At 39.5% G+C, this 14899-nt stretch overlaps 1 protein-coding gene across 4 annotated transcripts in view; it reads left to right on the top strand.

The window, feature by feature from the left end:
• The window catches only part of negr1 (neuronal growth regulator 1), a 339493-nt gene that overhangs the window by 172371 nt on the left and 152223 nt on the right, over positions 1 to 14899 (top strand). The gene's annotated exons all lie outside the window — the stretch shown is intronic.

Consider the following 14899-nt stretch of genomic DNA (forward strand, 5'->3'; position numbering starts at 1 on the left):
CAGACATAGTGTTTTCCTAGATGGCCAAAAAGCTACATTTTAGTCTCACCTGACCAGAGTACCTTCTTCCATATGTTTGGGGAGTCTCCCAGATGCCTTTTGGTGAACACCAAACATATTTGCTTATTTTTTGTTTAAGCAATGGCTTTTTTTCTGGCCACTCTTCCATAAAGTCCAGCACTGTGGAGTGTATGCCTTAAAGTGGTCCTATGGACAGATACTCCAATCTCCGCTGTGGAGCTTTGCAGCTCCTTCAGGGTTATCTTTGGTCTCTTTGTTGCCTCTCTGATTAATGCCCTCCTTGCCTGGTCCGTCAGTTTTTGTGGGTGGCCCTCTCTTTGGCAGGTTTGTTGTGGTGCTAAATTCTTTCAATTTTCTAATAACGGAATTAATGGTGCTCTGTGGGATGTTCAAAGTTTGTGATATTTTGTATATATCCCAACCCTGATCTGTACTTCTCCACAACTTTGTCCCTGACCTGTTTGGAGAGCTCCGTGGTCTTCATGGTGCCCCTTGCTTAGTGGTGTTGCAGACTCTGGGGCCTTTGAGAACAGGTGTATATAGTTGAAGTCGGAAATGTACATACACCTTAGCCAAATACATTTAAAATCAGTTTTTCACTATTCCTGACATTTTATCCTAGTAAAAATGCCCCTTTCTTAGGTCAGGTAGGATAACCACTTAATTTTTTTTTTTTAAGTGAAATGTCAGAATAATAGTAGAGAATTATTTCTTTCAGCTTTTATTTCTTTCATCACATTCCCAGTGGGTCAGAAGTTTTTTGGCTGATTTCTTTTGACTTTCCCTTTATGTCAAGCAAAGATGCACTTATTTTAAAGGTAGGCCTTGAAATATATCCACAGTTACACCTTCAATTGACTCAAATGATGTCATTTCGCCTTTCAGAAGCTTCTAAAGCCATTAAATAATTTTCTGGAATTTTCCAAGCTGTTTAAAGGCACAGTCAACTTAGGGTATGTAAACTTCTGACCCACTGGAATTGTGATACAGTGAGTTATAAGTGAAATTATCGGTCTGTAAACAATTGTTGGAAAAATGTATTGTGTCATGCACAGAGAAAATGTCCTAACCGACTTTCCAAAACTATAGTTTGTTAACGAGAATTGTGTGGAGTGGTTAAAAAATTAGTTTTAATGACTCCAACCTAGGTGTATGTAAACTTCCGACTTCAACTGTATATACTGAGATCATGTGACAGACCATGTGACACGTATAGTCCACCTGTGTGCAATCTACTTAATTAATTATGTGACTTCTGAAGGTAATTGGTTTCACCAGATCTTATTTAGGGGCTTCAGAGCAAGAACATATGCACCCACCACTTTTATGTTTTACATTTTTTTATTTCACTTCATCAATTTGTACTATTTTGTGTATGTCCATTACATGAAATCCAAATAAAAATATATGGAAGCCTCCCGGGTGGCGCAGTGGTTAAGGGCGCTGTACTGCAGCGCCAGCTGTGCCATCAGAGTCCCTGGGTTCGCGCCCAGGCTCTGTCGTAACCGGCCGCGACCGGGAGGTCCGTGGGGCGACGCACAATTGGCCTAGCGTCGTCCGGGTTAGGGAGGGCTTGGTCGGTAGGGATGTCCTTGCCTCATCGCTAGCCAAGGTTGCCAGGTATACGTTGTTTCCTCCGGCTTCCGGGTTGCATGTGCACTGTTAAGACGCAGTACGGCTGGTTGGGTTGTGTATCGGAGGACGCATGACTTTCAACCTTCGTCTCGATGAGACAAGATAGTAGCTACTACAACAATTGGATACCACGAAATTGGGATAAAAAGGGGTACAAATAAAATAAAAAATCTATTGAAATTACAGGTAGTAATGCAAGAAAATAGGAAAAAAGCCAAGGCACTGTATAGTCATTTTACCCCCACCTACATATACAGTACCAGTCAAATGTTTGGACGCCCCTACTCATTCAAGGGTTTTTCTTTATTTGTACTATTTTATACATTGTATTTTAAAAGTGAAGACATCAACTATGAAATAACACAATCATGAATCATGTGTTAAACACATACAAATATAAGTAGCCACCCTTTTCCTTGATGACAGCTTTGCATTCTCTTGGGATCCTCTAAACCAGCTTCACCTGGAATACTTTTCCAATAGTCTTGAAGGAGTTCCCACATATGCTGAACACTTGTTGGCTGCTTTTCCTTCACTATGTGATCCAACTCATCCCACACTATCTCTATTGGGTTGAGGTCGGGTGATTGTGGAGGCCAGGCTATCTGATGCAGAACTCCATCACTCTCCTTATTTTTCAAATAGCCATTTCACAGCCTGGATATAGTCCCACTAAATGCAAACCAGATGGGATGGCGTATCGCTGCAGATTGCTGTGGTGGACATACTGGTTAAGTGTGCCTTGAATTTTAAATAAATCACTGACAGTGTCACCAGAAAATCACCCCCACACCATCACACCATGCTTCACAGTGGGAACCACACATGCGGAGATCATTTCTTGGTTACTGCATGATTCCATGCGTGTTATTTCATAGTTTTGGTGTCTTCGCTATAATTCTACAATGTAGAAAAAAAGTCAACAAAGAAAAACCCTTGAATGAGTTGGTGTGTCCAAACTTTTGACTGGTACTGTACATATTACCACAATTACCTCGACTAACCTGTACCCCCGCACATACAGGTACCCCTTGTATATAGCCTTGTTTTTGTTATTTTATGGTTGCTCTTTTATTTTTTACTTTAGTTTATTTAGTAAATATGTTTCTTAACTCTTATTTATCTTAAACTGCATTGTTGGTTAAGGGTTTGCATGTAAACATTTCACTGTAAGGTCTACCTACACCTGTTGTATTTGGCGAATGTGACAAATGCAATTTGATTTGATCCGTCACTCCAGGGAACGGTTTTCCACTGCTCCAGAGTCAAATTGGTGGCTAGCTTTACACCACTCCAGCCAACACTTGGCATTGTGAATGGTGATCTTAGGCCTCTGTGCGGCTTCTCAGCCATGGAAACCCATTTAATGAAGCTCCCGGCGAACAGTTATTGTGCTGTTGTTGCTTCCTGAGGCAGTTTAGAATTGAGGAGTGAGTGTTGCAACCAAGAACAGATTATTTTTACGCCCCACACGCTTTAGCACTCGGCGGTCCCGTTTTGTGAGCTTGTATGGCCTACAATTTTGCGGCTCAATTGTCTTTGCTCCTTTTGTATAAATAGTGTACCTTGAAATAACAAGTACATTTAGTATACCATATTTGATATAGTCTAGCCCACTCATTGAACAGTATAATATTATTGTTTTCTATGTCGCTGTTGTGTAGTTCTTAAATATGGTGAATCAGTTGACATTGTAATGGTACCTAACTACTACTGTGCTGTATTCTGATTGGTCAGATGTTTATTACTTGAGAACAATAAGTTAGTTGAATTGATGCATGGCTGTAACTGTGGTCAGTCAAAGATGATCTATTATATTGAGAAGATGGTCGACTGACCACTCTAACAATGGAAATACATATCCGCAAAAGTGATAGACAGGCTTTAGTAGGAGAGATCAGGTGGGAGCATTCTAGCCAATGGGAGGACATGTACATGTGTGAATACCATGAAACAAATATTACATCAAATAAGCCTCACCTATCAAAATAGCAATTCACTTTTATCTTGACCAAATTCAACATTCTCTCATTGCTCCCCATACTCACTTGTTCTGCTTAACACATATTTACATGTGGACAGATTTTGGGCAGAGTCGATCTTCTTGCTTTGTCTCTTCCTCTCTTCTCATCCGGCTCTTCTTCATGCAAAAGGGTAATCTATCTCCGTCCAGTGTTTGTCAACAAAGCGTCATACATCCACCACCTACAGAATTAAACTACACAGGTATCAAACTGACAGCAAAAGGATTTACATTATACATTTATTCAAATTTGAATTCTGAGCAATTGGGAGGGGTAAACCATTAAATAGAGGATTCCAACAACAATATAACATTGATTTTAAAACCCAGAGTAGTTTGTGTTTGGTAAGATGCAGTATGAGTGTATGATTGACAAGAAACCAAGTAAGTGAAATCATAAACATGGCATCTTTTTCTTTGCTTTCTCCAGCACTTGACTCAGCCATTTTGGTGAGATTGTGTGTACTGTAGATAGCTGTGCTGCAGCAGTCAGTGGAGTTTGACAGAATGATAAATTGCCCTGACTGACTGTCAAGTTCCTGTTCCTTCTCCAAATGTTTTCTTGTTTGCTTATTTTTTTCCACCCTTTCTCTTGCCAACCAAAAAATGCAGACTAATCATTAACTACATTTACTGAAGTGTGGCTATGGTATGGTATTTTGAAAATATAATTTGGCTTTAATATGCTTCCTGTAAAGTACATTTGCTTCTTGTACAGTAACAAGAATAACAAAACAATGTTTGTGGAAGAGCAGCTGATTAAAGGAGATGAAGCAAAATTCCAATTCCAGTGGTTTTATACACCAGTGGAGGCTCCTCAGAGGAGGAAGGGGAGGACCATCCTCCTCAGTGAATTTAAAAGGTAAAACATTAAACATTATCAATTTTAGATAAAACTATACAAAATATAATCACGTCACCAAATAATTGATTAAAACACACTATTTTGCAAAGAATGTCTACAGTAGCCTCAACAGCTCTCTGTAGGGTAGCACCGTGGTGTAGCCGGAGGACAGTTAGTTTCCATCCTCCTCAGAGTACATTGACTTCAATACAAAACCTTAGGAGGCTTATGGTTCTCACCCCCTTCCATAGATTTACACAGGAATTATGACAACTCCCAGAGGACGAGCTCCTGCCCATCATGCAGCATGAACTAACATGTTCTCCACCCAATCAAAGTATCAGATAATTAAGACAAACAGTCAGCTTAAACTAATTACACACAAATTATTGTATTTTTCATGTCTATATTGAATACATAATTTAAACATTCACAGTGTAGTTTGGAAAAAGTACATGAACCCCTAGGCTAATGACTTCTCCAAAAGCTAATTGGAGTCGGGAGTCAGCTAACCTGGAATACAATCATGGGTTAGAGCTGCCCTGCCCTATAAATACAATTCACAACATTTTAGTTTGCTATTCACAAGAAGCATTGTCTGATGTGAACTATGCCTCGAATAGAAGACCTAATATTAAGAATAGTTGACTTTCATAAAGCTGGAAAGGTTTACACAAGTATCTCTAAAAGCCTTGATCTTCATCAGTCCGCGGTAAGACAAATTGTCTACAAATGTAGAAAGTTCAGCACTGTTTCTACTCTCCCTAGGAGTGGCCCTCCTGCAAAGATGACTGCAAGAGCACAGAGCATAATTCCCAATGAAGTTAAGAAGAATCCTAGTGTCAGCTAAAGACTTACAGAAATCTCTGGAACATGCTAAAATCTCTGTTGACGAGTCCACTATACGTAAAACACTAAACAAGAATGGTGTTCATGGGAGGACACCACAGAAGAAGCCACTGCTGTCCCAAAAAAAACATTGCTGTACGTCTGAAGTTCGCAAAGAGCATCTGGATGTTCCACAGCGCTACTGGTAAAATATTCTGTGGACAGATGAACCTAAAGTTGAGTTGTTTGGAAGGAACACACAACACTATGTGTGAAGTAAAAAAGCCACAACACACCAACATCAAAACCTCTTCCCAACTGTAAAGTATGGTGAAGAGAGCATCATAGATTGGAGCTGCTTTGCTGCCTCAGGGCCTGGACAGCTTGCTATTATCGATGGAAAAATGAATTCCCAAGTTTATCAAGACACTTTGCAGGAGAATGTAAGGCTATCTGTCCGCCAATTGAAGCTCAACAGAAGTTGGGTGATGCAACAGACAACGACCCAAAACACAGAAGGAAATCATCTACAAAAATGGCTTCAACAGAAGAAAATACACGTTCTGGAGTGGCCCATTCTTGACAACCCGATTTGAGATGCTGTGGCATGACCTCACGAGAGAGGTTCATACCAAACATCCCAAGAATATTGCTGAACTGAAACAGTTTTGTAAAGAGGAATTGTCCAAAATTCCCTGACCGTTGTGCAGTTCTGATCTGCAACGACAGAACATGTTTGGTTGAGTTTATTGCTGCTAAAGGAGGATTAACCCGTTATTAAATCCAAGGGTTCACATACTTTTCCCATCCTGCACGGTGAATGTTTACACGATGTGTTCAATAAAGACATACGTGTATAATTGTTTGTTATTTGTTTAAGCAGACTGTATTTGTCTATTGTTGTGACTTAGATGAAGATCAGATCAAATGTTATGACCAATTTATGGAGAAGTCCAGGTAATTCCAAAGGGTTCACAAGCTAGGAAATAAGGAAAGGAGTAAATAACTATAGGAGAGGAGGAAAGGGAACTAGGAAAGGAAGCTTAGAAGGGATAAGAGGAAAAGAGCTAGGAAGGGAAAAGAGAAACTGAAAAGCAAGGAAATGAAAGGATAAGGAAAATGATTTTAAAAAAGAGAACAAAGGAGGGAAGGAAACAAAGTTAGGATAGGAGTCAAGGGATCTAGGAAAGCAGGAAAGGAAGCAAGACAATTATGAATTAAGGGATGTAGGATTGGAGGAAAGAATTAAAGGGATCTAGGAGAGTCTGAATAAATTCCTACTGAGGCTGATCCAATACCTGCTGACTCAACTCCTACTGTGATCCACTCCTACTCCGACTCCTACTGAGATCGACTCAGACTCCTACTGAAATCGACTCCTACTGACACTAGCTATGTTTCCATTGACATGTCAATCAAGTAAATGTATTTATTAAGCCGTTTTTACATCAGCTGATGTCACAGTGTCCAGTGATTTTTTTTGTTGTCAACATTTAGAAAGTTGTCAACATTTAGAAAGAAAATAGATGTGACAATTGCCTACTAGGGTGCATTTCCATTTAACTATCTTCCGTCAATAAAAATAGCTTGATGTAATGACTTCACACCTGAAATAACACTTTTTAGACAAAAATCTATAGCGTTGAATACAAATCTAGTGGTTGATGTGTTTCCATTACCCACTAAGGCAAATTGTGAATTAATAAATTGGTGACAACCTGTATATACCCCCTCCCACCTATCTGTTTCATGTCTCAGATAGCATGTGAAAGCCAGCATGGATAGAATGCAATAATTGACTAATATTTGCCATATTCTGATAATTATCATGTGCCAGTGTGTCACCGCGGATCGGCTGTCTACGCTAGTCCGTGCCATTGTGAATCTTACACTCCTGTAGATCTGCAATAATTGAATGATGAAACTTGCAAGCCAACCAGAAAAAGCAAAACGAAGCAATTTAAGCATTCTTGAAAGTCAGGACAAGTCAGGACAATCCTTGTCCTGTGTAGTTGAAAATGTTTTATTTTGCAAGCAGTAATTAAATGTAGAGTGCAACTTATGACATCACGTGCGGGAACCTTTAAACCTTTAAAATTATTTGGCAATCATAATGTATTAAAAAAAAAACAGTTTCCATCATCATTTGTTGCAATAAAGAAAGTTAGACAAAATAAAAAATTGACCCGTCGAACAGATACATTTTTTGTTGATCTTTAGAAAATGTCTGTCTGCTGTTTCCATTACACATCGCAATCATTTTTTTTGCGACATTGCTTTTGTCGAATAAACTTGGGTCAATAGAAACTTGCTTAATGACTCAATTCTTACTGAGAGAGTCAACTCCTACTGTCAATGACTCAACTCTTACTGAGATCGACTTAATTCATACTGACACTGACTCAAGTTCTACTGACTCAGCACCTGAGACTGACTCAACTCCTACTGACAGTGACTCAACTCCTAGTGAGAATGACTTAACTCCTGACAACGATGCAATTCTTACTGAGACAGAGTGTACTAATATGGACACCGTATGTGAAATGCTTTTAATCCTATCTACAGTATGTATGGACACATATTTTTCCTAGCCACATGTGGCTAAACATTTGAATACAAAATGTTACTGAAATAATACTACAGGTGACAAAGGTGGGGTCCTCAGTCAGGTATGACTCAGTGGATTTTAGATCCGCTGTATTAATCGAGTCCCGGCTAGATGTTAATGTTCCAGATTGACAATAAACTCTGGAGGTTGATGTGTCAAGGCAGAGAAACTGTTTTTGAAGAGACACGGTGTGAAAGGAAAAGGGTTCTGGCCCGTACCTTGAGCAGGCCTAGAGGGGAGCCGCCGAGAAAGCCACTGCGTGGGTAGTACTCTATTTTCAAGAGTTTAAAGGATAAATGGATGTAAAAATGCAGCCTGTGCTATAATGGATTTCTCTGTGGTGCTCGTGCTATCTGTGTGTTGCAGCCCTAGAGGAAATGTACTCCGTGCTCCCTACACAATGTGGGAAATTGCTTACTGTGACTGCACTGAATACAAAAATTAACCTCTCTATGATTTCTTTAATTTGTTTGGAGTGACATCTCCCTCAGGTGTGAGGGGCTCCTCTGAAGCTTCCGAATACCTCTCAACACACACCGTCAGTGTCCTCTCTCAATGAAGTTCTCAGTGGAGGACCTTTGCATGGTTTTGTTCAACCAGGCAATTGTTGAGTGCTAATGGACCTGTGTCTGATATCTTTTTTGTTAAAGCCAGTGGCTCAGATTTTCCCTCACTTCTTCGTCAGATTGTACACCATTTGTCACAATGCTACTGCTTGAGGTGGTTGAGTGGAGTTGGTCAGGGTTGAAACACTTAATACAGTAATAGATACTCCAAGGATACATTTCTTATTACAGGCCTGCTGACCTTAGTAATTTCCCCTTCCCCTTTCTAATCAATAAGATAACCAGGGTTTCATTGTGCAGTCTGGTAAGAGGAGACACACAGAATTCAGAAGCATAGACAATTTGTAGGGTGAAGTGCCCAATTTCTACTGTTGAGAAGTGCCCTTCTTTTAAACTCACATTGAAGTATATTGACATTTAACACACCGTAAAATTACAATTAAACTCTGAATCTCAAATAGTCGCCTGTCCCTTTTAATAGCCAGGCAACGGCACACCTTCCAGCAAATAAACGGCTGTTTCAAATAATCACCGGGTCTAATTGAATTGTTTACTAGGTTACAAAGTTTGATGTTTGACTTGTTACATTAAATCATTCAGTAATGACTTGAAAAATGATGGCAATCATCCATTTTTATCGCCAGTAAGAAACTGCTAGCTAACTGGCAAGCACAAAAACAGTCAACAACTTCGGGATTACAGAACACTAGAAATTGGCCCTTTAATGGTGAAAATAAAAACTGCTGTAAATGCAGAGTCTGAGAATAATCATTGAAGTTGTTTTTGGTGACGAGTGGCACGAGGAGTGTTGTACAAAACAAAACCATCAGGATAAGCTCCTGACCAATTGTGTTATTTTGTGTTTTTGTTCATAATGTTTCCGCCATAATTTCCTATGACAGAAAAGACATTCTGAACATCAGATCACTAACCTCGATTTGGATGAGGTTTTCTACTTCAATGAGTGAATTACATACTGTACATCCCGGACTGGGCCCAAATCCCCGACACTCGAAGGAGGAAGAGGCGCCATTATAGAGGCTGGCGTGCGGGATACCTGACGAGACTACGTCAGCAAGTGGATAAACTTCAGAGTGCTGTCTATCCAAATCTACTAATAATATGCATATCTTATATTCTTGGCACAAGAAGCAGGAAGTTGGAATTGGGCACGCTATTTATCCAAAAGTGGAAATGCTGCCCCCTATACCTTAAGAAGTTAACAAAGGTAGTCTTGAGGTCCTGCTCGCCTACGTTAGAATAATTAATGATAAGCTGTAGACCATACTATTTGGTAACCATAGTGACTACATGGAACTATATTCCACATCAAGTAACTCATGCAAGCAGTAAAATTAGATAAAAATACAGATAAAAATACACTTTTATTTATTGAACAGCGGGGACTGTGAAGTAACACAAACACAGACACATGCATGCTCACACATGATAACATACACACGTACATGTGGATTTTGTGTTGTAGATATGTGATAGTAGAATGTGGTAGTAGAGTCGTGGCCTGTGGGCACACACTTAATGTGTTGTGAAATGTGTTGTTCATGTATTGTAATGTTTTTAAAATGTTGCTGGACACCAGGAAGAGTAGCTGCTGCCTTGGGGATCCAAAATAAATACAAATAGAAACATTTCCGTAGCTGTCTACTTACCACCACAAACCGATGCTGGCACTAAGATTGCACTCAACGTGCTGTATGGAGCCATTAGCAAACAAGAAAATACTCTCCCAGAGACGGTGCTCCTAGTGGCCGGTGATTTTAACTAATTTCTACCAGCATGTCACCTGTGCAACTAGAGGCGAAAAACTCTAGATCACTGTTACTCCACACACAGAGGTGCATACAAAGCTTTCATTCACCAACCATTTGGCCATAACCATAACTCTATCCTCCTGATTCCTGCTTACAAGCAAAAATTCAAACAGGAAGTACAAGTGATGGCCTCAGACTGGAATATGTTCCAGGTTTCCGATGGATTGAGGAGTTTCCCACATCAGTCACAGGCTTCATTAATAAGTGCATCGAAGACATCATCCCCACAGTAACCGTACATACATTACCGTTCAAAAGTTTGGGGTCACTTAGAAATGTCCTTGTTTTTGAAAGAAAATCACATTTTCTGTCCGTTAAAATAATATCAAATTGATTATAAATACAGTCTAGACATTGTTAATGTTGTAAATGACTATTGTAGCTGGAAACTGCTGATGGAATATCTACATAGGGGTACAGAGGTGTTCCAATGGCACGTTGTGTTAGCTAATCCAAGTTTATAATTTTAAAAGGCTAACTGATCATTAGAAAACCCTTTTGCAATTATATTAGCACAGCTGAAAACTGTTGTGTTGATTAAAGAAGCAATAGAACTGGCCTTCTTTAGACTAGTTGAGTATCTAGAGCATTAGCATTTGTGGATTCGATTACAGGCTCAAAATGGCCAGAAACAAAGAAATGTATTCTGAAACTCGTCAGTCTATTCTTGTTTGGAGAAATGAAGGCTATGCCATGCGATAAATTGCCAAGAAACTGAAGAACTCGGACAACGCTGTGTACTAATCCCTTCACAGAACAGAGCAAACTGTCTCTAACCAGAATAGTAAGAGGAGTGTGAGTCCCCGGTGCACAACTGAGCAAGAGGACAAGTTCAATAGAGTGTATAGTTTGAGAAACAGGCGCCTCACAAGTCCTCAACTGGCAGCTTCATTAAATAGTACCCGCAAAACACCAGTCTCAACGTCAACAGTGAAGAGGCGACTCCGGAATGCTGGCCTTCTAGGCAGAGTTGCAAAGAAAAAGCCATATCTCTGAATGGCCAAGAAAAAGCCATATCTCTGAATGGCCAATAAAAAGAAAATATTTTGATGGGCAAAATAACACAGACACTGGACAGAGGACGATTGGAAAATAGTGTTATGGACAGACAAATCTAAGTTTGAAGTGTTAGGATCACAAAGAGGAAGATTTGTGAGATGCAGAAAAAATGAAAAGATGCTGGAGGAGTGTTTGACACCATCTGTCAAGCAAGGTAGAGTTAATGTGATGGTCCGGGGGTGCTTTGGTAGTGGTAAAGTGGGAGATTTGTACAGGGTGAAAGGGATCTTGAAGAGGGAAGGTTATGATTCCATTTTGCAACGCCATGCCATACCCTGTGGATGGCGCTTAATTCAAGCAAATGTCTTCCTACAACAGGACAGTGACCCAAACACAGCTCCAAACTATGAAATAACTATTTAGGGAAGAAGCAGTCAGCTGGTATTCTGTCTATAATGGAGTGGCCAGCGAAGTCACTGGATGTCAACCCTATTGAGCTGCTGTGGGAGCAGCTTGACCGTATGGTACGTAAGAAGTGCCCATCAAGACCATTCCAACTTGTGAGAGGTGCTTCAGGAAGCATCGGGTGAAATCTCTTCAGATCACCTCAACAAATTGACAATTAGAATGCCAAAGGTCTGCAAGGCTGTAATTGATGCAAATGGAGGATTCTTTGACGAAAGGACACAATTATTATTTCAATTAAAAATCATTATTTAAAATCTTGTCAACACCTTGACTATGTTTCCTATTCATTTTGCAACTAATTTCATGTACAGTTGAAGTCGGAAGTTTACATACACTTAGGTTGGAGTCATTAAAACTTGTTTTTCAACCACTCTACACATTTCTTGTAAACAAACTATAGTTTTGTCAAGTCGGTTAGGACATCTACGTTGTGCATGACACAAGTCATTTTTCCAACAATTGTTTACAGACAGATTATTTCACTTATAATTCACTGAATCACAATTCCAGTGGGTCAGAAGTTTACATACACTACATTGACAGTGCCTTTAAACAGCTTGGAAAATTCCAGAAAATTATGTCATGGCTTTAGAAGCTTCTGATAGGCTGATTGACATCATTTGAGTCAATTGGAAGTTTACCTGTGGATGTTTTTCAAGGCCTACCTTCAAACTCAGTGCCTCTTTGCTTGATATCATAGAAAAATCTAAAGAAATCAGCCAAGACCTCCGAAGAAAAATGTAGACCCCCACAAGTCTGGTTCATCCTTGGGAGCAATTTCCATACTCCTGAAGGTACCACGTTCATCTGTACAAACAATAGTATGCAAGTATAAACACCACGGGACCACACATCCGTCATACCGCTCAGGAAGTAGACGTGTTCTGTGTTCTAGAGATGAACATACTTTGGTGCGAAAAGTGAAAATCAATCCCAGAACAACAGCAAATGATATTGTGAAGATGCTGGAGGAAAAAGGTACAAAAGTATCTATATCCACATTAAAATGAGTCCTATATCGACATAACCTGTTGTTGTTGGGTTGTTTTTCATCGGCAGGGACTGGGAAACTGGTCAGAAACGAAGGAATGATGGATGGCACTAAATACAGGGAAATTCTTGAGGGAAACCTGTTTCAGTCTTTTAGAGATTTGAGACTGGGAGGGAGGTTCACCTTCCAGCAGGACAATGACCCAAGCATACTGCTAAAGCATCACCCGAGTGGTTTAAGGGGAAACATTTAAATGTCTTGGAATGGCCTAGTCAAAGTCCAGACCTCAGAATCTGTTGTATGACTTAAATATTGCTGTGTACCAGCAGAACCCATCCAACTTGAAGGAGTGCCAAGCTTATTCCATATCCCAAGAGATTTGCAGCTGTATTGCTACAAAAGGTGGCTCTACAAGGTACTGACTTAGTTACAGTGGGGAGAACAAGTATTTGATACACTGCCGATTTTGCAGGTTTTCCTATATACAAAGCATGTAGAGGTCTGTAATTTTTTTAATCTTAGGTACACTTCAACTACGAGAGACGGAATCTAAAACTAAAATCCAGAAAATCACATTGTATGATTTTTAAGTGATTAATTAGCATTTTATTGCATGACATAAGTATTTGATCACCTACCAACCAGTAAGAATTCCGGCTCTTACAGACCTGTTAGTCTTTCTTTAAGAAGCCCTCCTGTTCTCCACTCATTACCTGCATTAGCTGCACCTGTTTGAACTCGTTACCTGAATAAAAGATACCTGTCCACACACTCAATCAAACAGACTCCAACCTCTCCACAATGACCAAGACCAGAGAGCTGTGTAAGGACATCATAGAAAAAAATTTAGACCTGCACAAGGCTTGGTGAGAAGGCAACAACTGTTGGCTCAATTATTAGAAAATGGAAGAAGTTCAAGATGACGGTCAATCCCCCTCGGTCTGGGGCTCCATGCAAGATCTCACCTCGTGGGGCATCAATGATCATGAGGAATATATACTGTGTCCGTAAAATGTATATAGTATGTACAAGCTGTAAGTAGAAGCCTAAGTGTTGTTGTCCATTAGTTTACTCCAATTAGGGGAGGGGTGGTAGGGTAGGGGAAAATAATAAAGGAAAATATATTTTTTAAGATTCTGTTTGTGTGAATATATATATATATATATATATATATACACACACACACACACACACGCACCCATTGGATTGGAAATCTATCTGCAATATGAAAGCTCATCTACCTCCTAAATAAAAAGGTTGATAGTCAGTGATGTGTTGTGTTGGATTTTCCCCCAAACATAACACTTTGTATTCCATACAAAAAGTACATTTATTTACACATTTTTTTGCAGTACTACTTTTGTACCTTATTGCAAACAGGATGCATGTTTTGGAATATTTTTATTCTGTACAGGCTTCCTTCTATTCACTCTGTCGTTTCGGTTAGTATTGTGTAACTACAATGTTATTGATCCATCCTCAGTTTTCTCCTTTCACAGCCATTAAACTCTGTAACTGTTTTAACCTTGGCCTCATGGTGCATTCCCTGGGTGGTTTCCTTCCTCTCCGGCAACTGAATTAGTAAGGACGCATGTATATTTGTTGTGGCTGGTTTTATTGGTACACCATCCAAAGTGTAATTAATAACTTCACCATGCTCAAAGGGATAGTCAATGTCTTCTTTTTTTACACTACTAATGCTGCCCTTCTTTGATAGCCACTGGAAAACCTCCTTTGTGGTCTTTGTGGTTGAATATGCGTTTTATATTTACTGCTTGACTGAGGGACCCTATAGATAATGTGTGGGTTACAGATAGTCATTCAAAAAGCATTATTGCCCACCGAGTGAGTCCATGCAACTTAATATGTGACTTGTTAAGCACATTTCTACTCTTATTTAGGCTTTCAATAACAAAGGGCTTATTTATTGTTTTATTGATTAGTAAAAATGTATAAAAACATGATTCCACTTTAACATTGTGGGGTATTGTGTGTAGATCAGTGACACAATATCTCAATTTAGTCCATTTTAAATTCAGGCTGTAACACAACAAAATGTATAAAAAGTTAAGGGGTGTGAATAC

This window comes from Oncorhynchus keta, chromosome 8 (genome assembly GCF_023373465.1).
Source record: "Oncorhynchus keta strain PuntledgeMale-10-30-2019 chromosome 8, Oket_V2, whole genome shotgun sequence".
Taxonomy (NCBI): domain Eukaryota; kingdom Metazoa; phylum Chordata; class Actinopteri; order Salmoniformes; family Salmonidae; genus Oncorhynchus; species Oncorhynchus keta.